Here is a 21,226-nt window from a genome sequence, read left to right on the forward strand (position 1 = left end):
TTATCAGAACCCAGAATGATCTTGGGACTCTGGCATCTTTAGAATTGGCATCACCATCAGGGTCATTTGGTAGACTGTGCTCAACTTGGTAGAGAAACAGTATCACTATTTCCTTTATTACAAGTTCTTAATGATTTTAAAGTGAGACACTGATTAAAATAACACCTTTCGGAAGCAATAAAATGGCACGAACATATCTTATTTGTAAAATGCCTTAGGAAGAGTAAAGGGAGTAAATCTGTCTGTTCATTGATTCATTCATTTTCCATATTGCTTTACTGTGAGACAGGGATATTTTGTTGCTCAGGATGCCCTTGAACTCAAGCTTCTCTTTTCTCAGCCTCCCAAATGCTGTAATTACAGAAACACTCCACCATACCCCTCTTGTTTCTGTTTTAAAAAGTGCACACATCTGTGTGTGTCTTCGATTGTTTCTTACTATTAGATGCATGAAAGTTAGATGAGTTGGTTAACAGGCATGCACCAGGCTTGAAGGATATGGACGTGTAGGTATGTGACGTAGAAGAGGTGAGGGAGGGGCTCCTCAGGAGGACTGAAGAGCAGGGCAAATGTCGGAAGAGAGAAGAACATGTGTGTCTTGGGGTTCTGTGAGAGAATGATCCAGGATAATGCACAGATGGATGAGCCATTGAGGGGAATGGATTTAGAAGGTATGTCTCACTTGACGGTGGAGTCATCCGAGATGCTTAGAAGTTTGCAAGACAGGAAATACTTCGATTCTCAGACCTCCTGAGAGGTGAGCTGCTGCTGATATTTGGGGAGCCTAGTCTCATGAATAACCCCGGAGTGGTGAGATGGCTCTGTGGCTAAGATAACTTGCTGCCAAGCCAGATAACCTGAGTTTGATTCCCAGAACCAACATGGTGGAAGAAGGTGACTAAGTCCCACAGACTGTCCTCCGACCTCCACAAGGTGCTGTGGCAATCATGCATTCACACATATGCAGGAACACGTGCACACAAAATAAATCAATATGATATAAAAAACAAAATGTCAAGAAAGGCTAACTTTCAATGTCAACCATTTCCAAGCACTCAGAAGAACCAGGCAGGAGATAACATACAAATCATGTGGGCAGAGTCCAGACTAAAAGTCTTTTTGCTGCAAGGACACTTAATAGAATTTAAAAAACTTGAGAGTTCTTACACAGGGCTGTAAGTGGACGTAGCTCACTTGCTCTGTTCTTCACTTATACGCACAAAGCCCTGGGTTCAGTTCCCGGTACTACCTAAAGCCAGGAGCGGTGGGGCTGTCTGTAATCTCAGCACTCAGGAGGCAACAGCAGCAGGATTAGAAGTTCAAGATTATCTCTGAGTACATAGCACATTCAAGGTGAGCCTGGGCTGCATGCAGCTCTGAATAATAATAATAATAATAATAATAATAATGATAATTATGATAATAATGATAAAATAAGAGTAATAATAGGTTCTGTGCCAGCAAGATAGATCAGCAGGTAAAGGCACTCTGGCCTACACACACACACACACACACACACACACACACACACACACACGCACACACACGCACACACACGCACACACACACACACAGGAATAATGATTTTAAAGTTTTTACACAAATACTGAAGCATTACTAGGACTTACTAAGAAAATAATTAATATTTTGCCATTAAAGTATCTTAATTCATATAATGGAAGCTTCCAAGTAACTCCTCAGCTGCCACCGAAGGCTCGTGGGCATAGCAGATATGATAAATGTTATGTCAGAGGATAAATGATGGGTGATGGGTGAATAGAAGCTATTACTGTTCCAGTATATCATCACATCGGTCGAACTCAAAGGCCAATTATTAGAGGAAATGGACAGTTTCTAAAAGGATGAAGTGTTCAAATATGAAACACCTAAGGATTTTTCTAAATATTTTGGAATGATTAATGAGGTTGTTGTATTTTGAGAGATAATACTCCTCTAGCAAAGAATGGAAAATAGATGCATGGGTTGTTTTTTTTTTTTTTTTTTTTGACAATTTGATCCATGAACAAGGATAGAGGACCCTTGTAACTCTGACTCCAATGTAGCCCTGAGAATAATTCTCCTCACTGTGTGTCCATAGAAGGCCAACTTCATGGATGTGCGACTTGCAAGACCCACAGGGTTCCACAGGGCTCACACTGGCTTCATTCTGTATTGTCCTTGTCTAGAAATTCTTAATTTCTTAAGAAAGGGACTTAAGCTTTATTCTTTACTGGGATCTACAAATTCCACACCAGAACAGGCCCCTATTGAGGTAGTTCTTATCGAGAAAGTTTATCAAGAAAGGAGCTGAGCAACTATGAGGTAGCTAAACAGAAGACATGGGTCAGCATTGGTTCCTAACGTGCTTGCATGAGGCCTTGAGTTAAATCTCAAGGAACAATGTGGACCATCGTAGCATGTACTTGGAAGCACAGCCAGAAACAAGCAGACCCCCAGGACTCACCAGAGAGCCAGCCTAGCCTACATGTCAAGTTCTAGCTAGTGAGAGAGAGAGGCAAGGATGCTGCCATCTTGACAAACACGGCAATGTCTCCTGGAGAGTGGCACCCACAGTTGCACCCTGGCCTCCACATACATACGTGCACACATGTGCATGAATACCGCACACTCACACTCACTTCCCAGCATCCACCTACCCACGGAATTCTCTGCCACAGCCGCAGTCCTCATCCTGCATTTTCTCTGTCCCACTAGCCCGCCTGATTCTGGGTGGTATCATCAATTCCTTGCTTCCTCCAAACCTACCATATTCTCTCACACGTCCTTTTTACCTTCAGAATACTTCAGAATATTTCTTCAGGCTCCTGGGATCCCCTTCCTCACAGCACATAAGGAGGACCCCACCGCTGGGACTGGAGATTTTGTTTAATGACCCTCTACTCCTGCTTAAGAACAGCACCTTTCCCCAGCCATTCAGGGTACCTTCCATCAAACTCCGTGTGTGTGTGTGTGTGTGTGTGTGTGTGTGTGTGTGTGTGTGTGTGTGTGGTTTCAAGATAGCATATTTCTTACATCTTTTTCATACTGCCTTTATACTGATTAATCTTCTTCCCCTCCCCTTCCATCTCCCCATCCCCTCCCCTCCCTGCTGAAACCATTCCATCCCTAATATTATCCCCTCTCTACTTTCATTTTATCTACACTCTATTATCTCTCTCTCTCTCCTTCATTTCTGAAGGCATCTCTGTCCCCGTGGTCCTTTTCTAGTTTCCTGGCTTCTAGAGTAGTTCAAACTGAACACATAAAATTCAGTGTTAAGATTCACATGTGAGAATTTACAGGCAGACATGTGGCATCTGTTTTCTGGGCCTGTATTTCCTTACTCAGCATTTCTTCCAGTTTTTATTTGTTTACCTGCAAATCCCATAATTTCACTTTTTTTTTTTTTTACATCTGAGTAAAGTTCCATTGTGTCCATGCACGATGTTTTCATTATTTTCTCCTCAGTTGATGGACGTCTAGGCTGATTCCATTCTCTAGCTATTGTGAATAGAGTGAGCATGAGCATCGGTGAGCCAGCATCTCCATAGTTATCTCCTTTTCATCCTCATGTCAACTACCTGACCAGAGAAAGAGCCTGAGCTGACTGCATGGGGTGTTCAGAAGAGACCTGCGCCACCTCCACCCCCCGCCCGTCATAACCGAAGCAGTCAAGGATGAAGTACAGCCCAAGGGTATGTGCTCACTTTCTCTGCCCTTTACAAGAGCATTGTATGGTTGTTTCTGCAAATATTTGGTGTTGTGTCGGAACACTGTGGGATGGAGTCATGTGTAAATCACACCCAGTCGTAACTCACTCTAGACAAGCAAATTCTTTCCCTTATGGTTCAAATTATATACCCTGTTGTTTAAAAAAAAAAAATCCCCCTTCTTTCAAACTAAGAATTCTGTTCTTAATTTTAAAAAAGTAACTTCCCATTCCCAATGTTTATCAAGTTCTTCATGTACTTGCCAATCTCTTTTTTATAACTTACACCTGAGGCTGATACATAAGTGAAAAATCAATTTTATGTTGATCACAGTCATATTTCCTGATGGACTGGATCAATATTTGCCTTACTGCTTCAGAAGACAGGAGCAGAGTCTTGAGATAAATGGATCATTTTCCTTCAGTATAAATATCCTGGGAAATTTCAAAACTTTGCCTTCTCGGTTTCCTTGTCTACAGCTTGCCTGGAGGTATCTGGGCCTTCAGAATCAGGAGTAAGACTATAATAGAAAATACCTGTCGTGATGGATAGGAATTACATCTGTGAGGAGAGAATTAATTGCCTTCTATTAACATTATGTCATATTTATGGCTTTGCAAGAAAGATTAGCTTTAGGGAAAGAGGTTACTTCTGCTTTTCCCAGGCTCAAGCTTTGTTCTTTTTCTTCCTTACTGAGGACACAAGGTCTCTCAGCACATAAACAGGGAGCTGGGTAGCCAACATCTTAGGATGTTCTCTTTTTAACAAACAGGAATAGACACGCTTGGAGGTTTTCTTGTTCACTACTGTGGTTCCCGTTTAAAGTTTTCAAACAGAAGTTCTGAAGATAAGTATGTTTCATAATCTCTCAACTCTAAATAGCAGTCACTGCAACAGAAAGAATTCATAGTTAAGTGTAAATGTTCTTCAGGAGTCTGTCTCCCTAGCGTGGAGATTGGGTCATGGCCGTGAGTATAAGTGTGTGTGAATATGAGCCTCATGAAGCAGAGAAGGTCATCCAATGTCTGAGCCGAACTGAGCCATGTGTCTGAAACACAGCCAAGGAAACTTTCTGAGGTCCAGTTTCCCTACTCATGAGCGTCTGCTGGCACAGAGGCTGGCCCTTCCATGCCTGCAAATGTAGCAGACATGGCCGGCCCACTCTGAGTGTTTCCACTCAGCCAAAATCAGGAATAAAATTCTTCTCAGTTAAATACTACCAAGCTGCATCCAGTTGAGCAGATCTTGTGTATCTCCAATGTGACGCACATATGCTTCCACAAGTAGCTAAAATATAAGGGATCCCATCTGGGAGCTGTGTGTGTGTGTGTGTGTGTGTGTGTGTGTGTGTGTGTGTGTGTGTGTGTGTGTTAGCAGACTAAACCTTTGAGACAAAAGTAAGTGTATTTTATGATTTAATTCAAGAAATAGTACCCAAAGTGAGGCAATCAAAAATGCTCATTCGATGAGTAGATAATAGAATTCTTAATTTCCCATTTGCTAATCTACTTTATCCTCTGAAAATCAGCCATTTACATACCTGGCTGAAGTAGCTCACCAATTCTATGAACATTGTATATAAAAAAAAATGCTTTGAGAGCCCTTAAAGAGACGTAACTACCAGGCATTGCTACTTGATAGCCAATTCCCTCAGGCCGGGGGAACCGGGAAAGTGTTGACGGGGAAACTGGCATTATATTTCCTTTTCTTTCTCCTTTCTGTAAGACTGAAGGAAGGACCACATCCCTGCTGCTGTCTGTTGCTTCCTCACCTGACAGTTACCCACTTTCATGAGGCTGGGAAGAGTTGGACCATATATCCGGAACAGAAGTCATTACTCGGAGTAGCTGCCATCTCTGCACACTGGGAGCCTTAGAGCAAGATATTTTCTTATGCACTTAATTTTAATTCAGCAAACTCAGTGATACTACCTTGTGTGTTTTGTATCAGGCTACAGATGCAGGCAGATGAAGAACAGTCGGTCTTTGTGAGGGGAATGGAGACCGCACCGGGATGCAACCAGATGAGGATAATGTCTTCCCAGACTGATGGGAGGATTAGGCAGGGCTTCCTGGAAGTGGAAGTCCTAAGCTTGACTGTGAAGAGTGTGCAGGCTACCCAGGAGCTAAAGCCAAGCGGAGATGCTAGAGAATGGGTGTGGACCAGTGTTTTACCTTGAAAGAAGAGAGTGGTGCCGCAGTGGGACGCTCATGGCAAAGTAGAAGAATGTGGACCCGCAGTGGGATGCTCATGTCAAAGTCTCCGTGTGGAGTATGGATGGTTCAGACTAGGAAATGTTATTCACAGATGCCAATGTGTAGAGGAAAGGCTTCACTGAGATGCAAACATCTGGACATGACAACTGGCATTAGTCACAAAAAGGAGGGAAAGCAGTTGAAGCTTACATTAAATGCCTGGCACTAAGGACAGGAGAAATGGTCATATTAGCAGAATGATGGAACAGGGATCATGGCTTCCCTAACACTAGGAGAGGCATCTCTGGGAATGCAATTCAGAAAGAACTTTTTATGCTGGAAAAAAAATCAACTCCCCCTGAAAAATCCTAAAACTTTTGCCTTCGTTTTTCTTTTCTTTTTTTTTTTTTTTTTTTTTTTTTTTTTGGTTTTCCGAGACAGGGTTTCTCTTGTGTAGCTTTGCGCCTTTCCTGGATCTCACTTGGTAGCCCAGGCTGGCCTCGAACTCACAGAGATCCGCCCGCCTCTGCCTCCCCAGTGCTGGGATTAAAGGCATGCGCCACCAACGCCTGGCCGTTTTTCTTAATAACATGGCTTCTGTCTTTGAGAAAAAATTATCTACAAATATAAATTCTGGAGTGGATCTTAAGATAACTAATTAATGATATCCATGAAAAAATTCATAACTTCCAAGACACATTAAATAAATAAAAATAAGTAACATAAAATTTTTATCTTTAAAAAATGGTTTGTAGCTAATGGGTTTATATATTCTACTTCAATGACAGAGTATGTGTTACTCTGAGTTCCTTGGAGTCTCTTTTCCAAGGGTAGCTGTAGGGCATCAAGGTGCCTGCTACCGGAAACTCTTGGGCTCTCAATAAAGATAACATGAAGGACAAATTTAAAACCTCAAACAGTCACTAGTGGAACTCAAAAACAGAAGTTGAACAAATGGAAAACATCAAAATAGAACTTTGAACGTTAGGTGGCATTTTAAAAAGAATAGTCCTATACCCAATATTTACCCAATTATAATGATGTTTCTGTGACAACAGAAAGACAGTATTTACAGAAAATAATGAAAAATTTGCAGGTTAACTAGAAATACTTTTGAAATTTGATGTTAAACTGGCCAAACACATAATATTGGTTTAAAAAATAATCATCATACCTAGATTGAGACTTTTTACAAGGGTTGTTAATAATAGCTACTAAACTAAAAATATCTACTGTATAAAAATTAATGACCAACTAAATTATGTCATCATTAACTGTATACCTACAAAGTGGTAAAAAAAATACTTCTAGTTGAAAAAACAAGAAATAAAAATTTACAAACACTTCCTGGGATTTATATTTATTATTTAAAAAGTAAGAGTTCCAAATTTTATAAAAAGTCAAAAGCTCAGCTTACCATTTTAGGCACTGGGTTTAAAAGTCTGTTGAGAATGCAGCTCAGGCATTTTCTATAGAAGAGGAAATATGTTGGGATGGATATTGTTTATGCTTCTGCTGAGCTAGAGATTGGACCTAATGTTGTAGGCATGCTAGGCAAGCACTCACTCTACCACTTATCTATATCCCTGGCCCTCAGCATGATTTGAATTGGGTATCAGAACACGAACTCTGAACTCAAGCACACAGTACCATGGGACAGTTCAAAGACTACACAAGGTGTTGCTTGCATACCAGAAGTTGGAATAATAAACTAAGCCAGGTATGACAGTGGTACCATATATGTAATCCTGCATCATGGGAGACTGAGGCAGGAGGATGATGAGTTTGCAGCCAGATTAGGCTACAAAACAAAATTAACGTCTAATTTGGCCATATGACCACTCATAGACATTGCATGATCACAATGGCTGAAAGCCATCAAAGCCATTTTGATTTATTTTATGTTGAGGCTAAAGCTCATGGTAAACATGTCTCAGCTTCCCTAGTGCTGGGCTCACAGGTATGAGCCACGATGCCCCGTCTGGATTTGATTTAGACAAGCTGTCAGATGTACATGAGTGTTACCCAAAAAGGCAAACGCTTTTAGGCAAGCAGCAGTTTACGGCAATCAGCAGAACATTATAGGAATCTGAACATGAGCTGTCCACATTTTATCTAGATGGACTGATGGGTTCTGTGTTGATTAAATGTGCTCTGTTAAAAATATTACAAAAAGAAAAATCCATGTTTTATTATTTTATACATGAAAGGATTCTAGTTTTTAAAAAATGTTTTTAGACATGGCATCACGTAGCCCAAGCTGACCTCAGCCTCACTCTGGAGGTGAGGATGGCTCTACACTCCTCTTGCCTCCTCTCCTTAAGACAGACACCATCAGGACCAGCTTTTTTCTTTTCCGTTTTCAGTGAAAAATGCCACATAAGACACAAAAAGGCATTCCAATAGAATAAAAATATCTGTGGACAAACAATCCTGAAAGAAAATTCTGTCAGGCTTTTCTGGCCCCAAAAGATGTTGAACGTGGTTGCCACTGATGAACAGTTTGAAGAAATGCCAGATACAGCTCTTTTCTGTCTTCTTCCATTCCAGCTTTGAGAAACTCAGTAACGTTAGAAATACTATGTGAAACTAGACTGCAAATCCACTTCCTTCAGGTCCCTGACACCTATAATCAGACTTTATTCTCTTCACTACAGATGGTAACCGAAGGGCAGGAATGAATCAGTAAAGAGTTACACCCTCTAATGGGAAGCAAATCCAGGCTCCCAGGGAAATTAGGGCAAACTCAGGGCTACTTCTTAACTCCCCACATTGCCCATCTCCCTCCTCTGTGCACCTTGGGACCTTTTAAATATCAGACTTCAATGGAAGTATCTACTTCTCCTAGTTTATTGATTTTTAAATTTTATTTTTAAGCATAGTTTATTACTAAGAGCATAATGACTTTTCTGTGTTTATTTTTTTTTCCATAGGGACACTAAAAAGGCATTCTTCAGGAATACCTTGATTCATGCTTAGTTCATTCTTTCCTTCTCTTATTCTGTGTTTGCTAGTCCAAAAGAAAACCAAAAATTATTGTATAGGTTCTTAAAACACAGCTGGAGTCAGATACATAATCTCTGATTTCAGTTGCCTTCAAAGGGGCATTCTTGCCCTTCAATTGCTCTCAGGATTGAGTGAAATCATGTCACCCACTCTAATAAAGTATCCTTGACATAATACATAAGCAATGGTATTGATTATTCTTCAAGAAGTAAATTTACTTTTGAATTTATGGAAAATGTGTTCTGCATTTCCTAAGATATGACTGGGCTCTATTTAGTGTGTGTGTGTGTGTGTGTGTGTGTGTGTGTGTGTGCATGCTTATGGAGGTCAAAGGACAACTCCTAGGAGTTGGTTCTTAAGTTGGGTTTCAAGGGTTGAACTCAGGTCATCAAGCTTATCGCCAAGCACCTCCCTATGCTGCGCCACCTCCTTGGCCCATGAATTAAAATAAGGAAAAAAGAAACAGAAAAAAGTGACTGCTAAATTGTCTCATCGCTACCCCAACTCCTTCCTTATCTTCTTTACATTTCCTTTCCTTTCTTTTATCTTGTTTTTGTTTTTAGCTCTGAGGATCAGACCTAGGACCTCGGGGCCTCAGCATGTTACACAACTTCTCTGCCTTTAGGTGACATCTCTAGCCCCTCAATTTCTATCAGATGTGGAAATGGTGTGTGTGTGTGTGTGTGTGTGTGTGTGTGACTAAGATAATAGTAGACAGGAATTCTTTACAAATGATATATTATCAAGTTGCATGAAAAAAAATCTCAATAAGGTCAGCATACCAGAGTTACAGTATTTCTAAATCTGCATAGTCAGGAAATGATTTACAGGCTGAGGGAGGCTATGAACTCCTTGGACTCAGAATGTGTCCTATTTGTTTCTATGGTGCTACAAGACCCAACATAGAGCGTGGGATAGGACTGGAGGTGTTGCGATAGTAAGACATCTTCAAAGAGGAGTCTTTGGAGTCCTGAGACACTGCTCTAGCTTCATTTCTGCTGCTGTGATAAAATACACCCTGACAAAAAGCAATGTTGAAGAGGAAAAGACTTATGATGATTACAATTCCAGGTCAGTCCAGGATTGGAGGCAAGCAAAGGCAGGACCTCAGATACGAAGTCACATCACAATCAAAATCAAGAGCTGTTGGAAACCAATGGACTCATGCTGCCCACTTCTGTCTCTACCTTCCCTCTACCTTTCTCCTGCCTCAGAGCACAGAACCCCCTCCTAGGGAATGGCGCTACCCACAGTGGGCTGGGTCTTCCTACCTTAACTAACAATCAAGACAGTCACCCATAGACAGACACACAGGCAAACCTGATCTAAGTAATCCCTTTGTTGGGACTTTCTTCTCAGGTGAATCTATGCTGTGACAAGTTGACATTTAAAAACTATCCATCACACACATGAATAAAGAACATAAAAAAGTTTCTGTTGATCCTGAAGAGTGAAGAGCTGAGAAAGAACTGTTTCTGTGACAAGAAATGATGAACCATTGAGGCCAAGAGCTTGGGAGACATCCCCTAGGAAGAATGAGTGAGTCCCCTGGGAAGTGTGAGGGTGAGTTCAACAATGGTAAGTCACAGGACGTGGTTTCCATCTGAGGGTAACCTATGACCTGGAGCCTACAGACACCCAGTAGGCAGCCTATGCCAGAACGCTTCTCATTCCAGAATATAAACAATTGAGGGAAAATTGTTTCTTAAGATATTTAGTACTTATAGAAAACATTTAGTAACCAAGACCCAAACAAAAAGCCAGAACATTCTGGAAAGTGCGTGGAACTTCAAGACCTTGTCAATGTTACTTGTGTGCACATTTTCTATCTACTAGCTTTGAGTCACCAGTGACTCTGCAAACAAAGCCTTCTAGCTTTTCCAGTCAGTGATAGAAACCAGTCTCCTGTCTCCTCATCCCATCTACCTGCTGGCCTCAGGCCAGCTATCATCTGCAGTCATTGATGAATATATTCAGCAGTGGGTGGGACAAGGAGGGATACAAGGCTGGCTAAGACACAGTGAAGATGCTTAGACTGTACAGTAGACATATACACACCAGGAAGTTAAGATGCACGAGCTCTGGATGGATGCTTATTTTAGAAGATACCCTAACTGGGTTGGACAGAGGTCAAAATTGGTACCCGCTGAACACTTGCAAGGACAGATGAAAAGAAAGAGGCCAAACTGTTGTGGGTTTTGAGAACTTAGCACTTTATATAGTAGTGACAGATGGAACCAGACAGGGAGAAAGAAAAGATGCCAGGAGGCCTGGGGAAGGTAAAAGAACCCAGTCCTAGCCCACAGACAGAGGCGTGAGGGGAGCACTGTCATAATCATCCCCAGTCACAGCCGATGAACAAAGGTGTGAGGAGAACACGGGTCATAACCATTTCCTGTGCAGCAAAGTCAAGGGGACTTTTAGGACACGGGCGACCGGTGAGGACTTAAGAGGTTTTCTGAGGTATGACCTAGCTAGCCGTTTCTCTTTTCTCTGACATTTAATAGAAGTCGGTTCTGCTTAACAGCTTTATGCCAGCTGGGCTTTAGGAAGTGGGAGATTGTGGAGTTAGGTTGCAGAAACCAAGAACCACAGCTATGTGGTGAAATATTCCTTGGGGTTCCAGGGAGGACGGCACTGAAGAATGTGACTCCCCAATGCTTTCTTTCGGAGAATCCCAGAGGATGTAGAAATATGGGATCTGGCAGAGTTTCCATGTCAGAAGTGATTAGACCTGAACCCATCATCTTCATTCTATGGTAAAGAAGAGTTATTTGGTCACACACAAGAACAAAATTGTATCCCTTGCAGGAAAAATAGATAGAATTGGAGATCATGTTAAGTGAGATAAGCTAGACTAAAAAACAGTACACGTTTCTCACATGTGTGATCTCGGGGTGGGTTAGGGGTTTGTTCATGAAGGTAGATCTACTAAGAAAAAGTGGATGGTGGAATAAATGAGGGTAACATTTTGTGGACCATAAATGTGGTCAAAGTATATTATATACATATAATGAAAATGCCATAATGAACCCCACCTACTGTTTCGGACATAACATAGGCTGTTAAGGAAAGGAAGCACAATAAGCATCCATGAGTTTTGCATTTAGGGAGAATTGGTCAAATTACCTTCTGTCAAAGGCATGTAGTAAGGTCTTGACTAATTTTTGGTGCTGCTATTTTTGTTATTTGAGTAGATAGGTTGTAGAGTCAAAAATCTAGAATGTAAGACAAAAAGGCCAGAGAGATAGCCCAGCCAATAAAGTGCTTTCTGGGTAAAAAACCATGGTCTCCTTTGTCAAGGGGTTTACCGTGACCACTCGGCAGGAGGAAATCTCTAAATAGTTGTCTACATGGCTAGAATTCCTATGAAATCTGTTTTTAAGAACCCCTGCTCAGGTGACATGAATGTCCTTTCCTTATCAAGGTCGTTGGTCGAAACCTAGACCTCTCTCCCCAGACCTGGTGAACCCCGTCCTCTTGTCTTCCATAGACCTGCTTTAGACTTTGCCGTCTGTCCCGACTGAAAACCCTGATGGTCAGCTGACAGTTCCACCATGTGCTTTTGTTATTGACACATTTTATATCTATATACAAATGGATTTGATTTCAATATGATGTTTCGACCCACACCTGTGGCATGGACTGATCAAACCTGCCTACTTCCTTTTTTAAAAAAAATTATTTAAAGAACTTTTTTTCATTTATTTTACATACCAGCCAGTTTTCCTTCTCCCTCTCCTCTTAGTCAACCCTCCTTCTCCCCCCAAATTCCCATCTACCCCCTCCCCTCCCACTCCTCCTCCTTCTCCATTCAGAAAGGGGCAGGCTTCCCACAGGCTTGAGCAAAGCATGGCACATCAAGTTGAGGCAGGACCAAGCTCCTCCCCCTGCATCAAGGCTGGGCAAGGTAACCCAGCATGGGCAACAGGTTCCCAAAAGCCAGCTAAACATCAGGGACAGGTCCTGATCCCACCGCTAGGAGCCCCACAAAGAGACCAAGCTACACAACTGTCACACACATGCAGAGGGCCTAGGTCGGTCCTGCAGAGGCCCCCCAACTGTTTTTCTAGAGTCCATGTGCTCCCATAAGCCCAGGTCAGCTGCCCCTGTGGGTTCCCCTATCATGACCCTCCTCCCCCTGCCTCCTCCACCCCACCTCCACTCCCACCCCTGGTTCTACAATCCCTGCTCCCTTTCTTCGGCAAGACTTCCGGAGCTCAGCCCAGTGCTTGGCTGTGGATCTCTGCATCTGCTTCCATCAGTTACAGGACAGAGTATCTCTGATGACAATTAGGGTAACCACCAATCTGATTACAGCAGATGGCCAGTTCAGGCACCCTCTCCACTATTGCTAGGAGTCTTAAATCTGATAGGTTTGCCTTTATATGTTACTCGGCCTTTTTCATTTGCAGCTCTTAATATTCTTTCTTTATTCTGTATGTTTAGTTTTTTTGTTTATGGTTTTTTTTTTTTTTTGTGGGTTTTTCGAGACTGGGTTTCTCTGTGTAGCTTTGCGCCTTTCCTGGAACTCACTTGGTAGCCCAGGCTGGCCTTGAGCTCACAGAGATCCGCCTGCCTCTGCCTCCCGAGTGCTGGGACTAAAGGCGTGCGCCACCACCGCCCGGCTATGGGCTATGTTTAGTGTTTTGATCATTATGTGGTGAGGGGACTTTTTTTTTTTTTTTTTTTTTTTTTTTTTTTTGGTCCATTCAATTTGGTGTTCTGTAAGCTCTTTGTACCTTCATAGGCATGTCCTTTTTAGGTTGGGAAAGTTTTCTTCTATGATTTTGTTGAATGCATTTTCTGTGCCTTTGAGCTGGAATTCTTCTCCTTCTTCTATCCCTATTATTCTTAGGTTTGATCTTTCATTGGTGTCCCAGATTTCCTGGGTGTTTTACATTAAGAATTTTTTGGATTTAATGTTTTTTTTTTGACCAATGAATCTATTTCCTCTATTGTATCTTTAACACCTGAGATTTTTCTCTTCCATCTCTTGTATTCTGTTGGTGAAGCTTGCATCTGTAGTTCTGTTCAATTACCCAAATTTTTCCATTTTCAGAATTCCCTCAGTTTGTGTTTTCTTTATTGCCTCCATTTCAATTTTCAAGTCTTGAACTGTTTCCTTCACCTGTTTGATTGTTTTGTCTTGGCTTTCTTTAACGCATTTTTAGATTTCTTCCAATTTTTTGTTTGTCTTTTCCTCAATTTCTTTAAGGGAATTTTTCATTTCGTCTTTAAGGGCCTCTATCATCTTCATGAAGTTATTTTTAAGGTCATTTTCTTCTGCTTCATCTGTGTTGGGATGTTGAGGCCTTGCTGTTGTAGGACCACTGGGTTCTGGTGGGACCATATTGCCCTTTATGTTGTTGCATGTATTCTTACACTGCTGTTTACCAATCTGTTCTTCCAACTGGTGTAGGTGGTGCTTGTGCCTATATTGGCCAAGGGGAGGGTGATGGGGTCAGTGGGTTTGGCCTGCAGAGTGGATCTTAGAGGTTACAGAGTCCAGTGAGTGTCAGGGGTGTTGGGGCAGCCTGCCTATAGGTCTCTCACCTGTTGGCTGGCTGCTGGGGACTGTTCCAGGGCAGTGAAGATCCACCAGAGTGGGAGCAGGGCCCAGCTACCTTGCTGTGACTGAGATGGGAGGGGAAGGGACACAGGATGTGTCCTGGGGCTTGGGGCCTGGAGATTGGGACTATTCAGCTGGGGGATCAGTCACTCACCTGTTCTTCCAACTGGAGTATGGGGTGCTTGTATAGGGGCTGCTGATGTTGCAGTGGATGGTTGGCCGAGAGGAGAGGGTGATGAGGTCGGGGTAGGGGGTTGGGTGGCAGAGTAGGTCCTAGAGGTTACAGAGTCCAGTGGACATCTAGGGTGTTGGTGCAGCCTGCCTGCAGGTTTCTCACCTGTTGGCCAGCTTCTGGGGACTCACCTACCTACTTAATTAGTTGTTTGTATTTATAATTTATTTGTTAGTGTTTTAGTGTGTGTGTGTGTGTGTGTGTGTGTGTTTGTGTGTGTGTGTGTGTTTGCACACACATGCAATGCACATATGGAGGTCAGAGGACAATTTGTAGGAATCGGTTGTCTCCTTCTACCGTGTGGGTCTTGGGATTGACGTCAGGTTGTCAGGCTTGGTTGCAAGTGGCCCTACTCACAGAGCCATCTTGCTGGCCTTCCACACACCTCTTTGCTCCCTTTCCCAATTCTTAGTAATCACTATTGCCCTTTTGTCTTAGCTCCTTTTCTGTTGTGAAAAGACACCCTGACCGAGGCACTTTATGAGAGAAAGCATTTAACTGGGGACTTGCCTGTAGGTTCAGGGGATGAGCCTTTGACCATCATGGTGGGGAGCTTGGAAACAGGCATGCAAGAACGGAGCTGTAGCAGTAGCTGAGGGTGTAAATCTTATCCTCAAGCTGGAGGCAGAGAACCAGGGTGATTGGGAATGGTGTGGCTTCACCCCCGATGGCACACCTCTTCCAACAAGGCCATACCTCCTAATCCTTCCCCAAACAGTTCCAGCAATTAGAGACCAAGCAGTCACGTATGTGAGCCTATGGGGGCCATTCTTCAAACAACCACACCTTTCAAGGGGAATTTTTCTCAGCTTCCATACACTAAAAACAGAACAAAATAAAGCATGCAATCTTGTCTTCCTAAATCGGGCTACTTAACTGTTACTTAACATAAATATCTCTAGCTCCATCTACTTTACTGCAAATGTCCAGGTTTTAGTGTTTTATGTGGTGGGATAAAACACCACCGTGTATAGTAGCCTTGTTTATCTGCCCCATTCTCCTGTTGCTGGGCACCTAGCCTGATTCTATATCCTAGCTCTTGTGATCCACACGGCAATAAACGTGGGCACACAGGTATCTCTGTGTTGCTGGTTTGCTTTTCTCTGTGTATATAACCAGAGGTGAGCTAGCTGGGTTACATACTAGATCTATTCTTAGTTTTCCAAGGGCTCACAACTGCTTTCCACAGTTACTGTACCAGTTTGCATTCTATTGACAGTGTGTAAGAGTTCTGTTTTCTCTACATCCTTACCAGTTTCTTTTTTTCTTCTTTCCTCTCTGCCTGTCTCTCTGTCTCTCTCTGTCTCTCCCTTCCTCCTTTCCTCCCTCCTTCCCTCCCTCCCTTCCTTCTTTTTTTGTTTTGCCCTTTTGATAATAGTCACTTTCACTAGGGTGAAATGTGTTATCTCATCCTAGTTTTGATTGGCATCTCCTTGACAGTTAATGATATATATTATCCCCCCCCCAGTGTTGGCTAGTTCCTCTTTTGAGTACCTTCAATTTGCCCATTTTTTTAAAGTCAGTTTTTGTTTTGTGTTGTTGAGTTTTGAAACTTTACCATCTGTCAGATGGCAGATAAATTCTCCCATTCTCCAGGTTGTCTCTTCAGGCATAGTTTACTTTGCTGTAAGAAAGTGTACAATGTAGTCCCCCCCTTTTTTCCTTTTCTTTCTTGAGTTTTTAAGGTCCTACTAGAAAAATCAGTGTTTGCACCAATGTCTTTAAGTGTGCCCTCTGCTCTGAGTTTCGGGTCTTACATATTTAGTTCTTTCATCCATCTTTTACGGGGTGAGAGATAATGGCCAAGTTTCAATCTTCCCTATGAGAATACCCAGCCTTCCCAGCACCCTTGCTTAGATGCTGCCCTTTCTCTAGCATAAGCCTTTGGTAGCACTGTTAAGAGTCAGTTGACCAAGGATGGACACACTTATTCCTAAGTTTATGATTGTTCTATTGATCGTCTACCATGCTGTTCTGGTCACTATGGTTCTGCATATGTCTTGAAACCAGACATCAGGATGCTTACAGCTTTGTTATTTTTGTTCAAGATTGCTGTGGTTATTCAGGGTCTTTTGTGCTTCTATTATGAATTAAAGCATTGCATTAAATTTGTAGATGGCCTTGAATGTGGACATTATAACAATATTAATTTTTCTGATCCAGAAACATGGGGTTTTAGGTTTGCAATTTCCTTGTTCAGAGTTTATAATTTCTATTATACAAGTCTTTCTTTGGTTACATTTATTCTTAGTGTTTTATTTATTTATTTATTTATTTATTTATTTATTTATTGTATTTGTTGTAAATGGAATTGATTCAATGATTTCTTTCTCAGTAAACTCACTGTCAACATGTTGAAAAACTATTGGGTTTTATGTATTGATTTTACATCCTTTTACTTTACTGAATTAGTCATCTTTTAGTGGATGTTTTGATGAAGGTTCTTGTATATGTACCATCATATCCTCTGCCAACAAGGATAATTTGACTTCTTCCCTAACTATATGGTTTTAATTTCACTCTCTTGCTCAATTGTTCTGGCTAAATAGTTTTCTAGTACTGTGTTGAATATAGGTGTCAGGAGTGGAAAGCACTCTATTATTACAATCTAGGAAGAAATGCTTTGATCTTTTCCTCTTTCTTACGGTGTTGACTATGAATTCATCATCTATAGTCTTTGCTATGTTGAAGGACTTCTATACTTATTTCAGGACTTTAATTGTAATGTATATGGGGATATGTATGAATATTTATATCCAAGTTTGAATATTCATGTTGTTCACCTAGCGGCCACAGGTCCATGTCAAGTGTCATCCTCTCTCATTCTCCCCATTGGTTTTTTTTCAGATGGAGTCACTGTCAACTAAGAGTTAGCTAGAGTGGCTGGTCAGCAAGTCCCCAGGATCCCCCTTTCTCTGTTTCCCACTTCTGAGAGAACAAGTGTACACCAACCACAACTATCACAGCCAACTTTTTGCTTGGGTACTGGGAACCCGAGCTCATGCGCATGCACTGAGCCACCTCTCAGCCTCTTGGTACTGAATTTTAGTGAGTGATATTTTACATCTATTGAGAAGACTGCAGTCTTTATCTGTTGTTCTGAAACATTGTTATACTTATTGATTTGCGTATGTGTAACCATCCTTGCATGCCTCCAAAGACACCAACTTGACCACGATGAAAGACATTTTTATACACTATTTAGTTTGATTTGCAAGTATTTTGCTTGAGAAATTTTGAACCAATGCTCGTCAGGGATATTGGTATACAGTTTGTTGTTGTGTCCTTGTCTAGTTTTAGTAACAGGGTGATGCTGGCCTCAGAAGGAATTTGGAAGAGTTCCTCTTGTCTCAGTTTTGTGGGATGGTTTGAGAAAAACTGGGATCGCTTCTTTAAAAATTTGGCAAAATCCAGTAGGGAAAGCTGGTGCTGTGGCTCGGTTGACAGTGTTTACTTGAATGTTCTTGACCTTGGGGTCAATGAGAGAGGACGACACTTGAAAAAACAACAACCAGGTGAATTCAGCTTTGAGACAACACACTGTCAGCAATGCTAACATCGACCTTCTTTCCAAAGATCATCTTCAAAGTGGCAAAATCATAATTCTTACCTCAATATGAAATAAATACACAGCAGAGGTTGCCTCTATCTCATTAATTAATGAAGGGGGATATAAGGCATTAAAATTTGTCCCAAGGGAAATCTGAAGAACAGGTTTATTTATACATAGATGGTCATGAAGGCTGAACCACATTTGCTAATATAAGCACAACTAGATAATTCCCTATAATGAACAAAAATAGGATGATGCTCAGGATAAGCGTTTGCAGAGAGGACATCAATTACCCTGCACGCCACCAAACAAAATGAATTTCCACTTCTAAAATAAGAATCATCTTCTGTAACAATGGTTTCTCTAAGAATAATTACAAAATGGCCAAGGACAATAAAAAATAGACCCCTATAGATTCACACACCCCCCCTTACAAGATCTCCTAGTGCTGCTCAACACTCTGCTGACAGATGATCCTGTTTTTGTTTCCATTTTAAAGTCTTCCACTGTCTTTCCTGATGCTCCCATTTTTAACTGGAATAATACCCACTAACTAGGAACCAAACAGAGTTGCTAAGAAAAATGCAAATAACTCATTACATGAATACCTTTATTTTAGATACATGTGTATGGGGCTGGAGAGATGGCTCAGCAGTTTGAAGAGCTTACTGCTCTTCCAGAGGACCCAAATGTAGGCCCTAGCATCCACACTGGAGGGCTCACAACAGCCTGTAATTCCAGCTCCAGGGGACCTGACCCCACTTCAGGCCTCTGCAGTAAGGCCCCCAACATGTGCGTGTGCCTCCCTCCCCACACAAATAAAACAAACAAACAAACACACAAACAAATAAAAAAAACCCCCTTCATTCCAGTGCAGAGCACAAAAGTGGCTACTCAGAGTGCCTGTGACCTGATTGTCCTTGCGCATGCTGGCATTCTTGTACTTTAATCAGGCAGCCCCATTGGAGCATCTCAGCTAAGAACAGCCTTTGTAAACAGAGAAGGCAACCACTTGATTCTGGAGAACCCTGGGAAGGAACCCAAATACATGCTTAAAAATTCCAGGGGTGACTGTCAAGGATGTGTTCTAACCCATAAAATGACAGATGACGGTGTGGCTTTAACAATGACTCGGAGTCCAAGAAGAAGGCAGAGGCTAATGCTTTGCTGCAGTGGCAGCCTCTGTGGTGTGTTCCAGGACCTCCCTCTGCCTGCAGGAGAGAGGAAAGAAGGAAGGAGTCAAGCCGGAAGCGCAGAGAGCCTGCCCTGATGCTTCCCCTACAGGAAATGCTGGTGTGTGACGACCCCTAACTTCCTGTCTCAATGTTTTCTATCCTTTCCTCGCCCCACACTTCTTCCCAACTTCCCCACCTTCATCCTGCCTCCCTTCCTTTCCCAATCCATCCCTTCTCTCCCATCCCCACTTACCAGTTCCTCCTCCCCCTTCTCCCCTTATGTTTTGATGACCTGTGCTTCCCCTCACCCTTATTAACTCTAGTCCCTTCTCTTCTGAGCACATCTAAACATTTTAAAGATTTATATTTACTTTTATTTGTACAGGTGAGGCGCGTGTGTGCAGGTACCTGAGATGGCCAAAAGAACGTGGAACTAGAGTTACAAGTGATTCCGAGCTACCCCCATGTGGGTTGTGTGAACCAAACTCAGGTGCTAGATCCGTCTCTCTGGCTGTATAACCTTTTCTTTTTTGAAGGCTAAGTTTCAAGAAAGGATCTGAAAAGTCCCCTCTGGAGTCCTCTAAGCGTGAATCCCAATTTATAAGCATATTGCTCTTTCCTCAGACCTGGAAAAAAAATGGCTGAACTTGAATTTCAACAAATACTGATCTTTCCTTTTTCTTTAGATAAAAATTGGGATGATCCCAAAACAATTCCTTCTGGAATGAATGTTCCTCTTCTCCTCCCCAAGCCAGCTCAAATGTACTCACCTTGTCAGTTGAACTAGGTTAAGGGTAGAAAGTAAGACATGTGAACGTCTCTTCACTGAGAGGCATAGCTCGCTTTAACATTTTATTTATTTGTTTGTTTCTGTTTGCATGAATGTTTTGCCTGCATGTATGCTTGTGCATCATGCGCATGCCTGGTCTCCAGAGAGGCCAGAAGTATCAAATTCCTTGGGACTATAGTCATAAACTATTGTGAGCCAACATGTGGTTGCTGGGATTTAAACCCATGTCCTCTGGAAGAGCAGCCAGTGTTCTTAACTACTGAGCCATCTCTCCAGCCCCAGCATATCTAACTCTTAAATATTCATTTTCTGAATAGTGGCCATCACTTATTCATAACACAGTCTGCAAGGACATGACAAACTATGGCATTGTTTCCTGTGAAAATACTGCTCTTCATCTGCCAGAGTTTAAGCTGTAAAGCCCTAACAACAGTTGTGTGTTTTCTTCTGAGTCACCAGTTTTCTCTTTCTCCTAAAGATCTCTTTCTCCTGTATAATGGCAATTTATAAATATTCTTCCGAGTAACTCTCAACTTACAGAAATCAAATATTTCGGAGTGTGGGTCCTGAGGATTTGGTCCATACCTCAGAGAGAGACAGAGATAAGGAGGTAGAGAGACAGATTTCCTGGCTTTGGGAAATAACCATAGTTTGTAGGGAACAATACCAGGGATCGGGTTATTAGAGAATGTACTTGGGGGGGGGGCTCTCAGAGTTAAAGGACCCTGGAACAAGGACTCTGCATTCTGCATAGAGTAATTCTCGTAAATGAAGAGAGGGAGGAAAGGAGGGAATGAGAAGGAGGATTAAACAGGGCATGCAGAAGGGAGCCTTGAGGTAAAGCAGGGAAGTTGTTCTATGATATGGTGAAGTGTTTGGCTTTTCTTCTTAAGGTATCACAAGATTTTAATCATGAGAAACATTTCATGGAGATTGTATTTGAGGGCAATTTCCCTGGTAGCTGGGACAAGAAGCTAAGACATTGGCAAAGAG

General features: G+C 42.0%; 1 non-coding gene across 1 annotated transcript; it reads right to left on the reverse strand.

Annotated features, from left to right (window-relative positions):
• Window positions 1–20,144: 20,144 nt before the first annotated feature.
• LOC114705402 lies at window positions 20,145–20,274 on the reverse strand. Its single transcript, XR_003736383.1, has one exon. It is a non-coding gene; the product is annotated as a small nucleolar RNA SNORD22 (small nucleolar RNA).
• Window positions 20,275–21,226: the final 952 nt, after the last annotated feature.

The sequence above is a fragment of the Peromyscus leucopus genome, chromosome 16_21, assembly GCF_004664715.2.
Source record: "Peromyscus leucopus breed LL Stock chromosome 16_21, UCI_PerLeu_2.1, whole genome shotgun sequence".
NCBI classification, from domain to species: Eukaryota; Metazoa; Chordata; class Mammalia; order Rodentia; family Cricetidae; genus Peromyscus; species Peromyscus leucopus.